Source organism: Sturnus vulgaris, chromosome 4 (assembly GCF_052056855.1).
Source record: "Sturnus vulgaris isolate bStuVul1 chromosome 4, bStuVul1.hap1, whole genome shotgun sequence".
In the NCBI taxonomy this organism is placed as follows: domain Eukaryota; kingdom Metazoa; phylum Chordata; class Aves; order Passeriformes; family Sturnidae; genus Sturnus; species Sturnus vulgaris.
This window is the reverse complement of record NC_142246.1, coordinates 50,377,369-50,394,905: the sequence shown is the minus strand read 5'-3', so window position 1 is coordinate 50,394,905 and position 17,537 is coordinate 50,377,369. Positions and strand designations below refer to the sequence as shown.

Genomic DNA, 17,537 nt, shown 5'->3' with positions numbered 1-17,537 from the left:
GACATTTACCTATAGTGCTCTTCTCTTGCCTCATTAACTTTATAAGCATTCAGGTTTGTGAGAAATCATGGTAGTTTATACTAAATCAGTAAAGCAAGCGAGCTAAAATGCAAACATGCCAAAGCCACTCTTCCACCATGCACGATGCTGCAGAGAGAAAACTGGGGAGGGAGGGACAGCTGTCAGGCCACCACAGCTGTGCTATTTCCCTGGCAAACATCTCACTGGACATGTACTGAGGAGAGCTGTGGGTAGGGATGTGACTACAAAAATCCTGTGGACAGGAGCACCACCACCCAGAGTCTGGGATGTCTGCCAGCCCATGGATCTAGGTGTGCAATATCCTGTCTCAGCCACACTTCCTTCTTTCCGTAGTTTTTCCCCCCTGCTTGTTCAAGTGGTTCGAGTCTGAGGAAGGAAAAAGGCCAGCCTGTTTTGCTTTGTGGGCTCTTTTTCTCTGGGATGCTGCTCCTTAAAGAGCACAGCTGCATTGCTGCCAGGCAAACACACCCATCCACCAGGGCTCAAGTTTGCTCTCTATAGGTGGCCAGACTATATTCCCTAAATTCATCCAAAAAACACCCTAACCTCACAAAAAAATTACCAACAGGCATGTAAGCACTTCCACATTCTCTGCTTGCTTGCTCTGCATAAACAGCAGAATTTTATTTTTCTCTCTGCCATGTGCATTTTTAACCAGCTGTATATCATTCCTGTTTTAGAAGACATTGCATGGAAAAAAAAGAGAGTGCAAAGAGAATTTGCTTTTTATTGATGGAGAAATACATTATCAGGTGTGGTTGACAGGGCTAGCCCCCCAGTCTACCAGGAAGGACATTTCAAGACTTTGCAGATTTGTTTTCATACTTCCTTTGACCAAATAGGTCATGAAAATTGATACATACTGATGAAGTCCATCCAGCCCACTGTCCACTCTTCCCTGGGAAGGACAGCAATGAATGTTAGGAAATAAGAAAGAGCATACCTTTAAGAAACCCTACGTGTTCAGCTTCCTCATATGTGGGTTGCTGTTCATGGGACTGTTTACTTCCAATGGGCAGTCAATTCCATACCACTTCTAAGCAGGAGAAGTAGATTTCAGACAGGAAATTATTCAGCATTATTGAACACAGACTTCCTTCCTCTCCCCCAACCCCGTTTTACAAGAAAAGAGCTCACTTAGCAGCGTCTTTACCTTTCTTAGCTAGAGGACACAGGTGGGCTCCTCTGCACCCCAGGTGAGGAGTGCTGGCTAGCAGTGAGGAGACCTGCAAAGAACTATCAGGACATCACAAACAAGTTTTATTGAGTTTCACTCTGCATTACTCTCTGAGAAAAGTAGGAAGAGATAACAATGCCATCATTACCTTGGAAGGGTATAAAAAAGCTTAAAGAAGTAATATGTTTGTTAAGCAGTGAAGGATTTATGAATATTGTGAGTGCTTTTGTGGCTTTACTTTGTCCTGTGGTGGTTGTTCCGAAAAATACTGAAATGAAGGGCAGAATTTGAAAGTGACTATTTCCACAGACCTCAGCATCTCCCAAACCTGCTTGTCTGAGCCAGTTCTGGGGTAGTTAATATTTGCCAGGTGTTGAAATGCTCAGACACATTTCTCCCCAAGGTATTTAGAACTGTGATCTGTGGAGGCAAATGAAAGGGACATACTAGGAAACACATTAGAGTTCTTCCTGTGATCTTGTGATTTTTTTCCCTTAACGTTTTTGCACAGTTTCAAACCAATGATTAACTTTCCATTAGCAAAGCCAGGGCTGTAAATGACCGGGGGAGCTTGCTGGACGTGCTCTGGCACTCCTGGTTTGGGCTGAGCTGGCTCTGTTGCGTGGTGGGAGTGCAGAGCCCAGGAAGCGTGCTGGTAGTGCAGGTAACAGCCAGGAGAAACTTCAGCTGCTTTCAGAGAGCCTGAAAACAGGGCACTTTTACCTCCACAGTAACTCATCAACCAGGTTAGGCAGGGTTGGAGTCAGCTGCCTGTGCTGTGGGCTGGCTGCCGCAGGGCACCAGCCTCCCGACGTGCAGGATACTCAGGTGACATTCCGCTGGGTTCCTGCGAGACAAACAAGAACACGGATCCTCAGGGGGAAGAGGAGGGGATTTCTGCAAAACAATCTCTCCCACACAACCAGGAAAACATCTAATATAAAACGACAGCAACAACAAAATCAGCCAGGAAGATAAGAGCGATGGAGGATCTTGAGATGAAATGGTGGTGGCTGTGCAGATCACCATGGGTGGGAGCAGGGGGAAGCCTGCCAGGGCAGCCGGACACAGAGCCACTGCTGTGACATGGTGGGTAGGGGATAACACAAGTCAGAAGAGCAGAAAGCAACTGCATGATTTTCACCCTCTGTTGATGCTGACCGTGGTGGCCTTGCAGCCTCCAGGATGCTGCTCATGAAGGGGTAACACACACAGTGTGTCACTAATGCACCATGGCTTGCTCACCAGCTGATCTCAGCTCTCAGCAGTTGCTAAAATATGGGGAGCAGAGGTGTGCATGGGAAAGCTCAGTGTTTTTCCACTTGTGCTCAGCCACACTGGAGCTCAGCTTCTGTGTTAGGGCCCTTCATACAATGGGTGGTATGCCAGCAAAATTGCTCAGTGGAGAAAATTCTACTAGGTGAGGGTAAGAGTGGCAGAATGAGGTTCTTAACAACCTTGATAGAGGCTGTAAGCAGTCTAAAGAGAAGCCTAATTCAGATGCCTCGGTATGCAGCCTTTTTGATTACACCCACAAACCACCCACAACCTCCAAATTGCTATTCTTTAGAAACACCCTGCAGCATTTTCTGGTTTCCAATATACACCAGTGCTCTAGGCTTAGCTGCTGGATTTGTGCATTCACATGCTAAAATAGCTAATGGAGAGCTTGATCAGACAGCAGGATCTTTTCTCAAATGACACATTTTAGTAATAAAGGAATTGTATTCTGTTATCCTGCTAGCATGGAATAATGAAACCATAGCTTTCCTTCCTCAGCTTTTTCCCCTTCCTCTCCTTTGAGTGTTGCAAAGCAGAAGTGATCCTTGGCTTGTCGGCTGCAGCAGCCCACAGGAGCTTTAAGAATAGTGTCAGAAACCCACAAAGCCACGCTGTTAACTGGGGACCGGGTCATTGGTGACACTTTGGAGAGCAGTGCTCTCATTCCAAAGAAGCAAGGTCCCTGCAGGTGCCAAAGCCTGACATTTTCATGCAGAGAGAGTCCCATGCTGCTGAGACATGAGTTTGGCAGCTTCGTCAAGCACACCGTGGTCTGGGAGATCAAACCTTTCTTCCTGCAGGTCCCTGCCCATAATCTCTGCCCCTCCACAGCTCTGGGAGGTGCAGCTGTCACAAGGACCAGTGAACACGGTGTTTCCATATTTTCTTTGTAAGACACGTGCTCTTATTCAAATCCCTGTCTTCACAGTGCTGCCTGTATTGCCCAGCTTCTGTAACTCTCAAAGCAGAAGGCTAAAGGAAAACAAGATGAGGTTGATGTTGAGGCCATTTTGTGAATTTCTGTTTTGTTTCTCGGGCAGCTGGGGTTTAATTTCAATTGCAATCTCAATTTAAGGCACAGGATGGAGAGAAATCAAAGGGGAAAAAGAAAGCCTCAACTTATTTTCTTCCCTTTCTTGCTATTAAGTGTGGTTTAAGAACAAAGTCTTCCCAGAGAGCTTCTGTAATCATAAATAAATCTAAAAGGGGCAAGAAAATAAAAGTTATGCTCCTGCTAACACTCCTGGATTTTAAACACATTTAAAAATATTTCAGTGTTCTTCTCATGTTCTTATTAATTTCAGACCTTCATATTACCTCTTGTAACCACCATCCACACACAGACCTAATAAGGCGGAAAAGTCCAGAATCTGCAAAACCCCCAGGATATCAGAGGTAGAGAAGCATTGCAGGTAGGGAGTTGGCTTCTGCTGTCATGTCAGAAGCAACTGGGGAGGTATAACTACACATTTATCGGCCTTTTCATCAAAGGAAACTGATAGCATGAAATGCAACTTGTACTCTATAATACAAACTCATCAAAACAAGACGACAGGAAGCTCATCAGCTCAACTCAAACTAACTCTCAAATGAAGCTCCCTCCAAGGCTGCCCCCCAGTCTTCTGCCTCCTTGGTTCCCAGCCCTTCAAAAAGAGCCTCCCCTGCCAGCCCCGTGGCAGCAGAAAATCCCATCCATCCTCTGCGGAGAGTTTTCCCAGTGCAACTCACACCTACATGTATAACTCAGTTTCTTGCCTTACTAATAATTCTATAAGCTATCTCAGAGGCCAGCTGCCAGAAGCTGATGTCTCTGCAAAGTGAGAATTGTTTGGAGCATGCAGGAAGGTACTGTGCTCTCCTAGCAACCAAAGTTGTAAAATAATGTAATCATATCCAAGATAATGTGATAAAAGATTATATGATGCTTGTATCGGGTTGTTATGGCAACTGAAATAAGCTTAAATGCATGTATCCAGCATTTCAAACAAATAATGTAATTGTCTGCAAAATTACCTTCCTAATTAACCTAATTCAGCTTGCCATCATCTCCATTCATATTTGCCTACTACAGGGCTGCTGTAAAACCTTATTTTCATAGAATCATAGAATGGTTTGAGTTGACAGGGAACTTAAAGATCATCCAGTTCCAGCCCCTTTGCCACAGGCAGTGACACCTTTCACTGGACAAGGTGAGCTCCATCCAGCCTGGCTTGAACACCACCAGGGATGAGCCATCTACAGCTCCTCTGGGCAGCCCATTCCACTGCCCCACCACACAGACAGTAAAGATTTTTTGTCTTATGCCTGATCTAAACCTACTTTCTTCTAGTCATCCTCTCACCCACCAGCACCCCCAAGTCTTTCTCACCAGGTTTGCTCTCCATCTGTTCATCCCCAGCCTGTGGTGATACCAGAGATTGCTCTGACTCAGGTGCAGCACCTCACACTTGGTCTTGTTAAATCACGAGATTTCCACAATCCCACTTCTACAGCTTGTCCAGGTCCCTCTGGATGGTACCTCATCCTTCAGGTGTGTCAGCAGCACCACTCAGCCTGGTGTCATCTGCAGATATGCTGAGGGTGCACTCCATCCCCCTATCTGTGCCATTAATGAAGATATTAATAACACTGGTCCCAGTATAGACACCTGACTGATATCCACTGACCACTCAGAGCCATGGACCACTGCCCTCTGGATGTGACCATCCAACCACTTTTGTACCCATCTAACACATCAAATCCCCCTCTCTCCAATTTAGAGAAGGATGTTGTGGGGGACCCTGTCAAAGGCTTTACAGAAGTTCAGATAAATGGCACCTGCAACCCTTCCCTTGTCTGCTGATGCAGTCATTCCATCACAGAAAGCTACTGCATTGGTCAGGAAAGACTTTCCCTTGGTGAAGCTGTGCTGGCTGTCCCAAATCACCTCTCTATTTTCCATGTGCTTTAGCACACCTTCCAGAAGGATCTCTTCCCTGATGTCTCCAGACATAGAGGTGAAGCTGACAGGTCAGTAGTTCCTAGGCTCCTCTTTTCTACCCTTGTTTAAGATGGGTAAGAAGGTTTCCCTTTTTCCAGTCACCTGGGACTTCACCTGACTTCCATGACTTTTCAAATATCATGGAGAGTGACTTGGCAACTACATCAGCCAATTCCCTCAGGACTCTGGGATGCATCTCATCGGATCCCATAGACTTTAGCACATTCAGGCTCCTCAGGCTGTCATGAGCCAGATCTTTCCTCACTGTGGGAGAGACTTTGCTCCCTAGTCCCCATCCTGCTGTCCATCCACTTGAGAGGTGTGGGAAGAGAGGTTGCCATTGAAGACTGAGGCAAAAAGTTCTTGAGTACCTTAGCCTTCTCCTCATCCATTGTTACCACTTTTCCAGCATTTTTTACCTGGTGGGAGGGGGAAGCATTTCACCTTCTCTGACCATTTTCAAGGCCTTTATCCTGCCTCTCCCCAACCCTGTTTTTATTCTGTTTGCAACCTTCTTTTTTTTTGACCTTGCTGATGTAAAATTTATTATTTCATCCCTGCACGTTTGAGTCAACAGCTATTTGCATTTCAGTGCATCATCTAACATGGGCTTATTTTATTTTCCTTTCCAAACAACTTTGTTGCTTAAGGAAATGTTGTCCTAAGGTGGCAAGATTTACTTAACTCCTCCCCCTCCCTGTATCTTGATGAATAACCAAAACAGAACTCCCAAGAAGTGAATATACCCAGCTAAAGCCCAAGTGAAGATGACCCACCATCTCAGCCATGCTGACAGCAGCCAGGAAAAGAAACATCCAAGAGAGAGCACACTGCATGGAAGAATGCGCACATGCTGGAAGAATCTGGCATCCGCTCCTCAATTTCAGTTTCCCCTACCAAAATAGTAACCAATTCCTCAAGAAAAATCAATTGCCTTGCTCCAAAATTTCCAGTTCTTATCACAAGATACACTTGCAAAAAACATTTTCCACGTCTTTTGATTCCCTCCCTTTGAGACTTTATAAAAGTCTAATTTCCATAGAGTCCTGTTCTGAAATCAACCCATCTTCTGTAATAGTCCCAGTGGGCTGATGTGGGGAGATAATTGTTTTCTGGATCAGGATTTTAGTCTATGGCTCATTTCTGAACTGTGATTTTTAAAGTGATTCTAAAAGATACAATATTTAAACTGATACCTCTGTCAGAACTTTTTTTGTGCTTTCTCTCTTCCTCCCTTCCCCATCCTTGCTGCACATGGGGACAGTGGTGATGGGTGGGGGCTGGGTCCTGTGCCACAGCTGTGGGCAGGACGGTACAAACCCACTGGAGCTGTGCCCTCCACAGGCTGCTCCTGCTGAAGATGCCAAGGCAGCTCAGCCAGAGGTGGCTGTGCAGGTGAGGCAGGAGCAGCCCTTTCCCCCCAGCCCGAGCCCCATGCAGAGGAAGGTGATTAATGATCTTTTCCCTCTGTTCTTCCATTACCTGCCCTCGTGCTGACAGCACGAGCTGCACTCCAGGTGCTTCTCCTGCACTTGGTTCTTCCTAACCTGCTAACCACCCACCCGAAGCAGCCCTAATGTACCAGCGAAAGCTTTGCCATTTTCAACACCTCAAGGGAAAAAAGCCCCCATAACAAAACAAAACAGCAGTAAAGAACCTGGAAAGAAGGAAATGGGGTTGCTGAATAACCTCAGCTGCCCTGAAGAAGTGTGTCAGAGGAGCACCACCTGCCCAGCCAGGGCTGTGCCTGCCTGCCAGGAGAGCCCAGACTTAACCCGCTCTCCGTGCCCACCTTCCCGTCTGCTGGAATATTTGGGGTGTTCCCCCTGCACTTCATGGGCTGGCTCCAGGCTCTTCCTCATGTGATTGCACCCAAAAGCAAAGATAACCGAGCCCAGCAGGTGCTGTGTGGAAACCAGTGCTGGCAGTGGGACAAGCCTAAAAGCATCAGAACCATTTGCCACGTAAGCCTGACATGCTGTTTGGTTTTTAGCCCTACCAGCAGGTTCATTTCTAGACTGCAGAAAATTCCCCAGAGGGCATATGCAAAAGGAGGGAAGCAAACCCTTTGAAAATATAATTTATCTAGCTTTTATTTCTTTTGTGCACAGTGATGAAAACAAGACAGGTAACGTCCTTTCTGTAAAAGCACAAGTAGCTCTTTGGATGCACTAAAAATGTTTTTGTGAAATAGTAACATGAGGGCTTTTAAAATAGTATGCTCTATAACCAAATTACAGTAGCATCAAGCGTAATATTCCTTAAATTTACTGATAACTTCCCAGCCTCCAGTTCTTCTTGGGAACGGGAAGTAGATTAATTTAACTTTGATACTGCACTGAGACCCAGGGAAAAGCCTGAGTGACATTGTGCACATCATATGTTTCACACCAAGTTCACCATCCTTTTGCACTTGCAATTGCTACCAATTAACCCTGGGCCGCAATACCTTTCCTCCATCTGAGCATGGTCCAAAAAGGCACCCTGCTAGATTCAATAAGAGCAGCCAACACATGATGGGAACTCTGAAAGACATAAAGTATATTTCAAGGTAGGCATTGTACCACACACAGGTGCCTGTTTTGAAGCCACAAACCAGGAGCTCTAATTCCCTGAGCACATGCTGAGGGACACCTACAGTATGTGCAGCAGGATAACATTTTCTTATTTTATAACTTGTTTAAGTGCCTTCAAAAAGTTAGGGTTAGGATTCATATTTATTAGGAATTTACCTAAAAGGGGACACCTGGACATTAATTTAATCTTTCCACTGGTCTGTTTTGCAGACAAGAAAATATCAAAAATCAGCCTAAAATTTTGTTTGCTCACATACGAACACTAAAGTTAAAAGAAAGGAAAAAGATCTGTAATTTTTGCCTCCTTGGAGGTCACAAACTTCATTTGAAACTCCAACATCTCTGAGCACTTGATAATAATCCTAGTGGTGATATGTAAAGGGTTGGAGAAGTTTCACACAAAATGATCTTGCTTTAGCTACTTATTTTTTTGAGACTCTTTGCGTGGCTTCGTCAGAATGACTTATGCCAGCTTTAGGAGAGTGGATCATTTATAAAGCTCATATAAATGATGTGTTCAGAGAGCGTTTTGTGTTCCACTTGATAAGCACTAATTGTATGCAAAATGCCATACAGCAACTAATCACACCTCTTTCTTGCGAGGTAGTTGTGGCCATTTGGGTAGGAAGTCCATATTTTTTGATATTTCTAAGCTAGTCTTACAAGCATTTTAAACTCTTTCTTTAAGAAGTGAGCAAGGTAAAATTTGTCCAATTGTTATAAATTAATAAAAGATGTAGATCTAGTCAAATGCATCAAGAAAATGAGAAGGTAGGAGAGGCTGTTTCTAGTCCAAATCCCCACACCGACTCCCTCTGCAGCATCAAGGAAATTATTTTCTCTGTTCTCAGCCCCAGTTTTCCCCCTCAAGCGCTAGTGCTAATTATACCTGCCTCACTGAGGTTTTGTAACAAACAGCCTGCGTGTGAAAACTACTTTGATGCAAGCAAGCGCCAAGTTTTAGTAATAAACATATGGTGAATGACATTTTGCCTGGATTTATGCACTGGAAGAGTTTATTTAAATCAGATTTGGAAACCGATAGCAAGTCGGAGAAGCCTGCACCGTTTCTCAGTCAATAAATAAATAAATACTTGCTTGTGTCCTTTGCTCTAAATGCATGGAAGCCTGGCTCTGTGCCAGGCATTAGACAGACAGCGTGCTTGGAGCTTTTGCCCTTATCTTCATTTATTTGGAGCTCATTGTCCTCTCTTCCAATGCTTAGCTTAAGGGCAGGGGGAAGGTGGGAAGGTGGTGGGACCATCTAAGGCAGTGTTCCAGCACCCATGAGCCAGAGCAACACCCTGAGAATCACAGAATCAGAAGGTTGGAAGAGACCTTCAAGATCATCGAGTCCAACCCATGCCTTAACACCTCACCTAAACCATGGCACCGAGTGCCACATCCAGTCCTTTTCTAAACACATCCAGGGATGGTGACTCCACCACCTCCCCAGGCAGACCATTCCAGTACTTTATCACTCTTTCAGTAAAAAACTTTTTCCTAATATCCAACCTATATTTCCCTTGGTGCACCTTGAGACTGTGACCTCTGGTTCTGTCAGTTGCTGCCTGGAGAAAGAAACCGACCCCACCTGGCTACAGCCACCTTTCAGGGAGTTGTAGAGAGTGATGAGGTCACCTCTGAGTCTCCTTTTCTCCAGGCTGAACAACCACAGGTCTCTCAGCCGTTCTTCACAAGGTTTGTGTTCCAAGCCCCTCACCAGCCTTGTTGCCTCCCCTGGACGTGCTCAAGCATCTCAACATCCTTCCAATTTTATAGCCAAAGAGCATGTGGAGAGGAAGATGGACTGAATCTAGATCCAGCCATTCCTAAAAGTAGGCAGAGATGGAAATATGCTGTTCAAAAATTTTCTCCTATAACCAGGCTACTCTAGCCAGAAACACCTTAAGAAAACCAAAAGAAAACCTTACCTGGTGTCTGTAATCCTGAACTTCACAAACTACTGTAGAAATTACATTAGCGCACTTAAAGACTCTATCTTAAAAGGGTAGCCACTGACTTGGACAATTTATAGACTTAAATTATTTACAATTGCCTCTTTGTCAAAGTGGGAGAAGGAGGAGGAAGGGAGAAGACTGAATCCTGACAATGCTGCAGTGACTCTGTGCAAAACCATGGGCACACTGAAGTTTTCAGCAAAGAGCTCAACCCCAAATGCTTTGTTTCAATTGCAAGCCTTCTAAGAGGGGAACTGCTTTTCTTTCATTCTGTGCTCTGGAAACTAATTTTTCATTTTCAAATTATTTGATCCAGGCTGACTTTGTGGCTGTGATCTCAGCCTTGCCAGGGTCCAGTTGCTTTCCATGAGGCTGGAGTGCCCTGCCCTGGGCATGCAGCCTCCCATAACTGCAACCCCCTGTGAGCAGTTTCCTGATGGCTTCACAGGCACATCAGGAATGTTCAGCAGAAATTGCTTTCATTCTTTTGTTAATATTTAATGCAAAATTTTCATCTTGAAGGAGAAAGACCTTTTGGTTCAGAGGCAAATCTGAAATGATTTTCACATTAAGGCTCTCAATTACTCCTTCTCAAGTAAGTGTTTCCATATGGACAATTGTATGACAAGTGGGATAGAGTGGTTTCTGCTTCCTTCAGCTGCAGTTGCTGATAATTTTTGTAGCACATGATGTATTCCTTCACTTCAGACCCAAATTAACTTTCCAAGATATGTGCATCTTCTCCTCTCCCTCCCCGCAATCTTAAATTACCAGTACCACAATCCCACTGGGAACTGAGAAAACGAGGGTATAAAAATGTTTAATTTTTCTAATAGTTTTAATTACCATGTATTTTTAAAGCCCTGTGATTTCTCACGTCGCTGTGGGATAGCTGTTCTAATTTGAGTGGTGACAATGTATGTGGGTATGGAATTAAATTTAAATCTTCCATGGTTACTAACTGCTGTCGTCACCACCCTGCACAGGATAACCCTGATGCTTTGCTCCGGGGCCTCCCTTTCCATGGCCATTTTCCAATCTCAAGATTTAAAAGGGATCTCAGTGCCTGAACCTCACCAGTTCTTCTAGCCAGGCTTTGGAAACCACAGTCACTTACATATCACCCTGATACTTCTTCACCTGGCCCTGGGACTGCTCTTGATGAGAAAATGAGACATCAGAGTGCCCGACTGAGCCACACTGTGGGCCTTTTTGACATTTTTCCTCTGTGTCTACTTCTTCAGTCCTGTTGTCTGAGGTTTGAGACACACAAACATGAGAGATAGGTTTTTGGAGTTACTCAGGATGGGCATGTTCTGGAGAACAGTTGTACCAGACAGAGAAGGGGAAATAAACCACCAGCAGTGTTCATCACAGAGGCCCTTCTCTGGGTTTTGTAAGTCCCAGAAAAGGAAGGAGTTTAGGGCAGTTTGTCACTACCCCGTGTAGCAAAATTTGAAAGCCTCAGTGACTGCAGAAGGGCTCTGATGGTACCAAGGGTCTGGGTGGTAGAAGTAGAAAGATGTCCCTTAAGAAAAGTCATGCTGGCAAAACAGCCTCACTCCTCACAGCCTAAAAACACTCAGAAGAACAATATAGCCAAACAGCTTTCCTTCAGTAAACACAACAATCACACTGCCTTGCCTCCTTTTTTGCTCTGATCTTAACATTTATGAATGCACCCAAGCTGACAGGAGCAATTGGGATCATCCCAAAGCACAGAGCAGGGAGTCCTACCTGCAGCATGCATGAGTGTCCCAGCTTTTGGGCAGGCAGCTGAGTAGCCTGTCTATGCATACAAGATTAACATGTAAAAACAAAAGCCAAATGACAACAAGTGACAAAATAACAGCATAAATTACTATGTAATATGAACATATTAATAAATTACAGGGATAATGATTTTTAAATTATCACTTCATAGCTGATGTATTTCTGCATTAGAGGCAGTACTTCATAATGTATATGAATTGTGCTTCTTTACAGATGTTACCTTTTATAATTCCCATTGAAAAATGAAATGCTAATCCAGATGACACAAGTGGTTAACATAAGTATTGTATTTTCAGATTTCCAAGAAAACTGTCAGGATGACTTGAAAAAAGCATTTAGTTTATTATTTATAATAAACACTAGCTTTCCAATTCCAGCTAATTCACTTAAGATGCTATACCAATGTCCTACATTCAGCTGAGCAAGGGATTTCCAGCTTTGCACAATTATGGCTTTGGCAGCTAATACTGTTTGCAGCAGGGTTTTTTCCCCTTTGGTTTTTGGGGCTTTTTTTCCATGCAAGTTGACTAAATCCCTGAGTTTCTTCATATGCCCTAGAATATAAATCTGCCATTTTCAAGGCAAATTTGTTTCATTTTAAATCAAGTTATTCTGCTTTTGAAGGTAAACCAATGATAATTTAACTGCTTGGAAATTCTCAGATCACACTTCTGGGTTTGTGTGTGTTGTCTGTCCCTCATGTTGAAACCTGTGGGACCAGAAGATCACGACAGGAGGATGAGGATGAGAAGGGAGGGGGGATGTTGGAGTTTGCAGTTTGCATGTGCCTGCATGGAAACTCCTCAAAGTACATCCTGTAGTGGCACAGCTGAGGTCAGGGCAACTCCAATGGGAAAAAGCAGGGCCTGGAACACAAAATATGGCATTCTTTTGCATCAGACACTGCAGAAGGGTGAGCCTTGAGTACATTTTTAATACCTAATGGAAGACAAGTAATCAGTAACAACATTAATGATCATAAGCAATTGTAGTTTCAGCCCTCAAAGATTTTATGATGTGGAAAGAATGTACATGTCAAAGGTTGGAGGGATTTGGACTCTTTGCTCTTCCGTTGAAAAATACAAATACTGGCTTCCATTTCTCTCCTCCAACACCTTTATTCTGTGAAAAGACAAAGGCTGATGGAGGGGAAATAATCTAATACCTCCCAGTGCTCAGTCTTCTGAAGATTAAAAAAAAGATAAATACCTCAATTTTCAAATGCAGGACGAGGAGTTGTTTTTCTCTCTTCATATTTCATTCATCAGGTCTCAGGGAGCATCAGAGGCACTGGGACCAGTCAGGTCCCAGCTCCCAGGCTGCCTCCAGAGCTAGCACGGAGGCAGAAATGGAAATGAGCATCACCAGCACATCCATAAGGAGTATAGCTTTTGCACAGCTCCTTGCCAAAGAAATGGACTGTTTCTACAAGAACTACCAGGCATGGAGGAAGGTGTGTGTGGAAATAGCTCCATTATCCCAGAACTCTTGTGAGTGCTGTGTTCCCTGATAGAGGGAAGAGAGCAGATGCTTCCCACAGAAGGTGCCTCAGGAATGCGCGTTCTCCCCATATCCACCAGCCACTTGTGCCAATGTGACCTTGTGCAAATCAACCAAACGCCCCCGAATCCCCCCAAAACCTGAAGCAAAGCTAAAGAACCCCACCCAAGTAGGAAAATCCCTGCTGGCAGCTGCACAACTGCTCTGAACCATGCCAAGGTGATGGGCTCGAGGAGATGATGCAGAGAGATCAGCCAAATTTGCAAGGCAGAGCACTGGGCAGGGAAAACACTCACCATCCCCATTTTGAGAACAGCTTGCCTGATTTTCCACTGGCCTGAGGCAGCCTGCTGAGGGACCTGCAGCCAGAAAGAAAAGTGAATAAAAACAGTCACGGATGACTTGCCACAGGGAGCCTAAACTGACTGAATTGTGGATCTGGTAAGATGCCAGCAAGCCTTATTAATTAATTGACTGGCAGTGGGAGCCATGCAGGCAGCAGCCCCTACCTGCATCCACTGACAGCTCCCTCTTGCCAGCCCCACCAGCCAAGACACCAGGATTTTGTGGGGAGGAAGCAAAAGGAACATCGTGGGGATGCATGTGCCCACCACTGCTCCCTCCCTCACTCCTCATGCTCCTGTAACCAAGGCTTGAGTCCCTGCCCAGAGGCAGCGCAGGTGCTTTCACATTTGTTTTTCATGAAGGATACAGCTATGCAGTCCAACAGCACATGGATGCAAGGACAGCCTGGGAGTTTAAACATAAGCTCTTGAGATATGCTTGCCATGAAAGCAAACATCCCTGCCAGCACACACAGTATGCAGCACACGGTTCTTCCTTCCCTGGGCATCCCCCAGCATTCCCCTGCAGCCACCTGTCCCACCCTGCAGCCAGCAACAGCCCCAAAAACCTCTTTCTGCAGATGCAGCACCCTGGCCACGTAGATGCCCCCAAACAAGACCCTGACACTGACACATTTTATCTTGTCTCAGCAGTGCAAATGATGGAGACCAAATGTTGCCACCAGTCCAACCCTGAGCCAGCCAGACTCTGACAAATTGCTGCCAGTAACTTGCAGTCTCCCTGGAATGCAACTGTGGGCTTTGCAAAGAGTGGGACCCAAATTCGTGGATTACAGTGATGGGACTTTTAATTTATCTATTTTTTCTTCTTCACCTCTCTCCTCCGTGTCCAAACAGCCCTGGGTTGTAATTAGCAGTGTGCTGCTTCCCCACTGGTTTCCCAGAAGTGCAGAGAACAACCAGAACGTGGTGGGTAGGGAAACACATGAGGGATTAAATACCAACATAAATCATTCCAAGGGTGTAGGACCAGGAACAATTTTATTTTTCACATTTCAGTCACTATTTAAAAAGTACAGCCATCTCCAACCTCCAAAACACACCTCCTCGCCTCCATTGTGAAATGGAAAAGAGGGTGATGTGTGATTTCAGACTCCCTCCCTGATTCCCACCAAATTCTTCTCTGCCCCCTTGGATGCTACCAGCTACAGCTCAGTCCCAGCCCCATGTGCCCTACACTTGGCCAATTGCCTGGAGACCAGACCCAGCACAGAAGCCACCACTCCTGTACTGGGGCACCTGCTGAGGGTGGATGTCCCTGATGGCTTTCAGACCACCTCAGTAATTCCTGTTGCTGACCTCTCTTTATGCATATGTGGTTTTCATCTGCAAAACTGGTGTGCCTGGTCCCCCTTTCCTCTCTCTGCTTTTCTAGCAAGCAGCTGTCCTTTGCAGGGCTGTCTCACAGGCTTCCTCCCTCCCTCTCTGCCTTTGCTTCTAGGTTTGTTATGTATCAGCTGCAATGGCTTCTGGAGGTTTTGCAGCATCATATTTCTCATCCTTGCCCTTTTTCTCCCAATGCCTCATACCTCAAGAATGAGCTATTTGTCATTTTCCAGGAAATCTGTCTTAGAAAGGTTTTGGCTGCTCCAAAGAAGCTGGGAAGCTCTGGGACACAGATCAAGCAGGAGCTGTAACCTCTCATGTATTCTCTTCTCTTCCTTTGCATGCTGTGAGGCATAAGGGGATCCTCACCTTGTACCCTTTCCCTATATGCTTCAGCACCATCACATCCCACAGCTTGCAGAGATGAGTGTGTGGCTCCTGCTGGCCTGCCTTGCTGTCTCCAAAACCTGAGTGGAGCTTTCCATCAGTGGGGGCTGGACCCCTGTATCCTGCCCCACACGGCGGGGAGCCTTGCACTTAGATCTGTTGGGAGGGGAGCCCAGAAGCTGCTCAGGCTGTCGCAGGGAGCTGGGAGCACGGTGGATTCGTGTCCTACTGCTCCAACAAGCCCCAACTCAGCGTGAGAGCTGTGCAGATGGGCAGACAGCACAGAAAAGCTCCCACCTCCTGTGAGCAAACGCCACCCCCGTGCCTGGGAGGGATCCCAGCGTGTGAACCTCCTGCCTCTCCTCAGTGGGACACTGCTCAGCAGAGCCACGGGGACACACGCACAGCCAGCCCTCCAGCTCCACGCACATTGCTGCATTACACACCACAGCTCTCGATGAAAGCTGCAGGAAAAGGTCTGGCAAACACGGGTTTCCTTAGCCTGTAACACTCCCATGCCTGAGCCTTACTAGATTCTACGGGAAACCCAAGAGGGAGTCTGGAGCTGCTGCATGTAATTACAAGGCTGGTAATTGTATCAGGTGTAATCTCGCCCTCGCTCCATGCAGCCCTGTACACACAGGCATGGGAATGGCTACATGCCTGGAGCAAGGGGCCTTGCTACACCAAGGAGTGCAAAGGCTGCAAGTCCCCCCTGCTCTTGTAATATAAATCTACGGCAGCCTCTTATCAGCCACGGCACAGGGTCCCCGAGCCAGGCTGGATCATCTGGGGAGCACCTGGGGCACTGCAGAAGATAAAAATCAGCCACCCAAAATCGACACCACCACCACCAGAGGGGCTTCATTCACTCACCAGTGCAAGCCCTTTCCCTGTGGGGAGCCACACCAGCAGGTTCCTGGCGTTGGCAGGGATCCTGCACGCACCTCCCCTGTTACCACCCACGACACTTTGGGCATCAGAGGCCATATTTAGTAAGACCCACTGTCACCATGGCAACTGGTTTCGCTTAAACGTAGGGATGCAGAGCCCGGATGCTCCAAACCTCACATGGCAGGGGGCGATGGCACTGCCAGTTCCTCACTGCTGCTGCTGCCCGTGCAGCACGGCCAGGGTTGCCCATAAACAGCCTGGCCTCTCTGAGCGTTTTTGCTGGATGTTCGAATGAATTGCCTGTCATTAAAAAAGGAAAAAGGGAAAGGAATTACAGTTCTTTTTTTCCCCAGGAGGTGCAGTTCAGTTCAGGGAAGGTTCCATAAGGAGCCCCTTGAAGGATGTACCTTAAAAGCTTTTGTTGTTCTGAGCTACACTCTGAGAAACTGCAGCTCCAGGAGAAGGCAGTGGAAGACATCAGGCAGCCACCAACCACCCTGCACATCACTAGGGATGGTGACAGCTTTTGAGGAGGACAAGGTCCTCACCAAAGGCTTGAAATTCTGGGTGATCAGCAGGAATTATTGAGTTTGGAAAAGAGCTCTAAGACCATCGAGTCTAGCCCCTAAACCACATCCCTGAGTGCCGCATCCACACAACTTTTGAAGCCTTCCAGGGATGGTGACTTCCAAGGCAGTTCTCAGCAGCCACTGTGGATGTATTTGCTGTGATCCACTGATAGAGCAGCTGCCTGCCTGTAACCAGGCAAGCCCATCCTACAACAGACATCCCAAAGACTTTAGTTCCTAGGCCAATTACAAAACCCCAGAGTTTTATTCCAGTGATGTACAAATGCTCACACAAGCATGACTTAATTTAATTTTCAGTGCTCAGCAGAATGCATTTTTTGTTGCATCTCAGCTGTGTTGCAGAGATAAATGATGTGTTTAGTCTTTTGACAATTTTGCTAAAGCTTCATTCCCAGCTGATCTCTTTCAAATGATGTGTATTTCAGGGGGTTTTATCCTTAATTAATCTTTGTTATAAAAAGAAAAATAGGAGTTTTGGAAAAAATGCATTTTCTGCTATTAAAATTGTATTTTCTCTCATTCCTCTTGTATTTCGTTCCATTCCCTGAGCCTTGGCCTTTCACTACCCTTGCAAACAGGCAATCCCTGAGACCTCTCCAGTACATGTGATACTACAGGAGACTAGAAATATTTCAGAGCCAGGAAATAATGACAGTTATTCCATTAGATACAAAGATATTCCCCT

The 17,537-nt window shown here is 45.8% G+C and overlaps 1 long non-coding RNA gene across 1 annotated transcript; it reads right to left on the bottom strand.

The window, feature by feature from the left end:
• Positions 1 to 367: 367 nt before the first annotated feature.
• LOC148224017 (uncharacterized) lies at positions 368 to 16,358 on the bottom strand. The gene is made up of 3 exons (XR_015803542.1): positions 16,245 to 16,358; positions 13,587 to 13,649; positions 368 to 2,066 (listed from the first exon to the last, which is right to left on the bottom strand). It is a non-coding gene; the product is annotated as an uncharacterized LOC148224017 (long non-coding RNA).
• Positions 16,359 to 17,537: the final 1,179 nt, after the last annotated feature.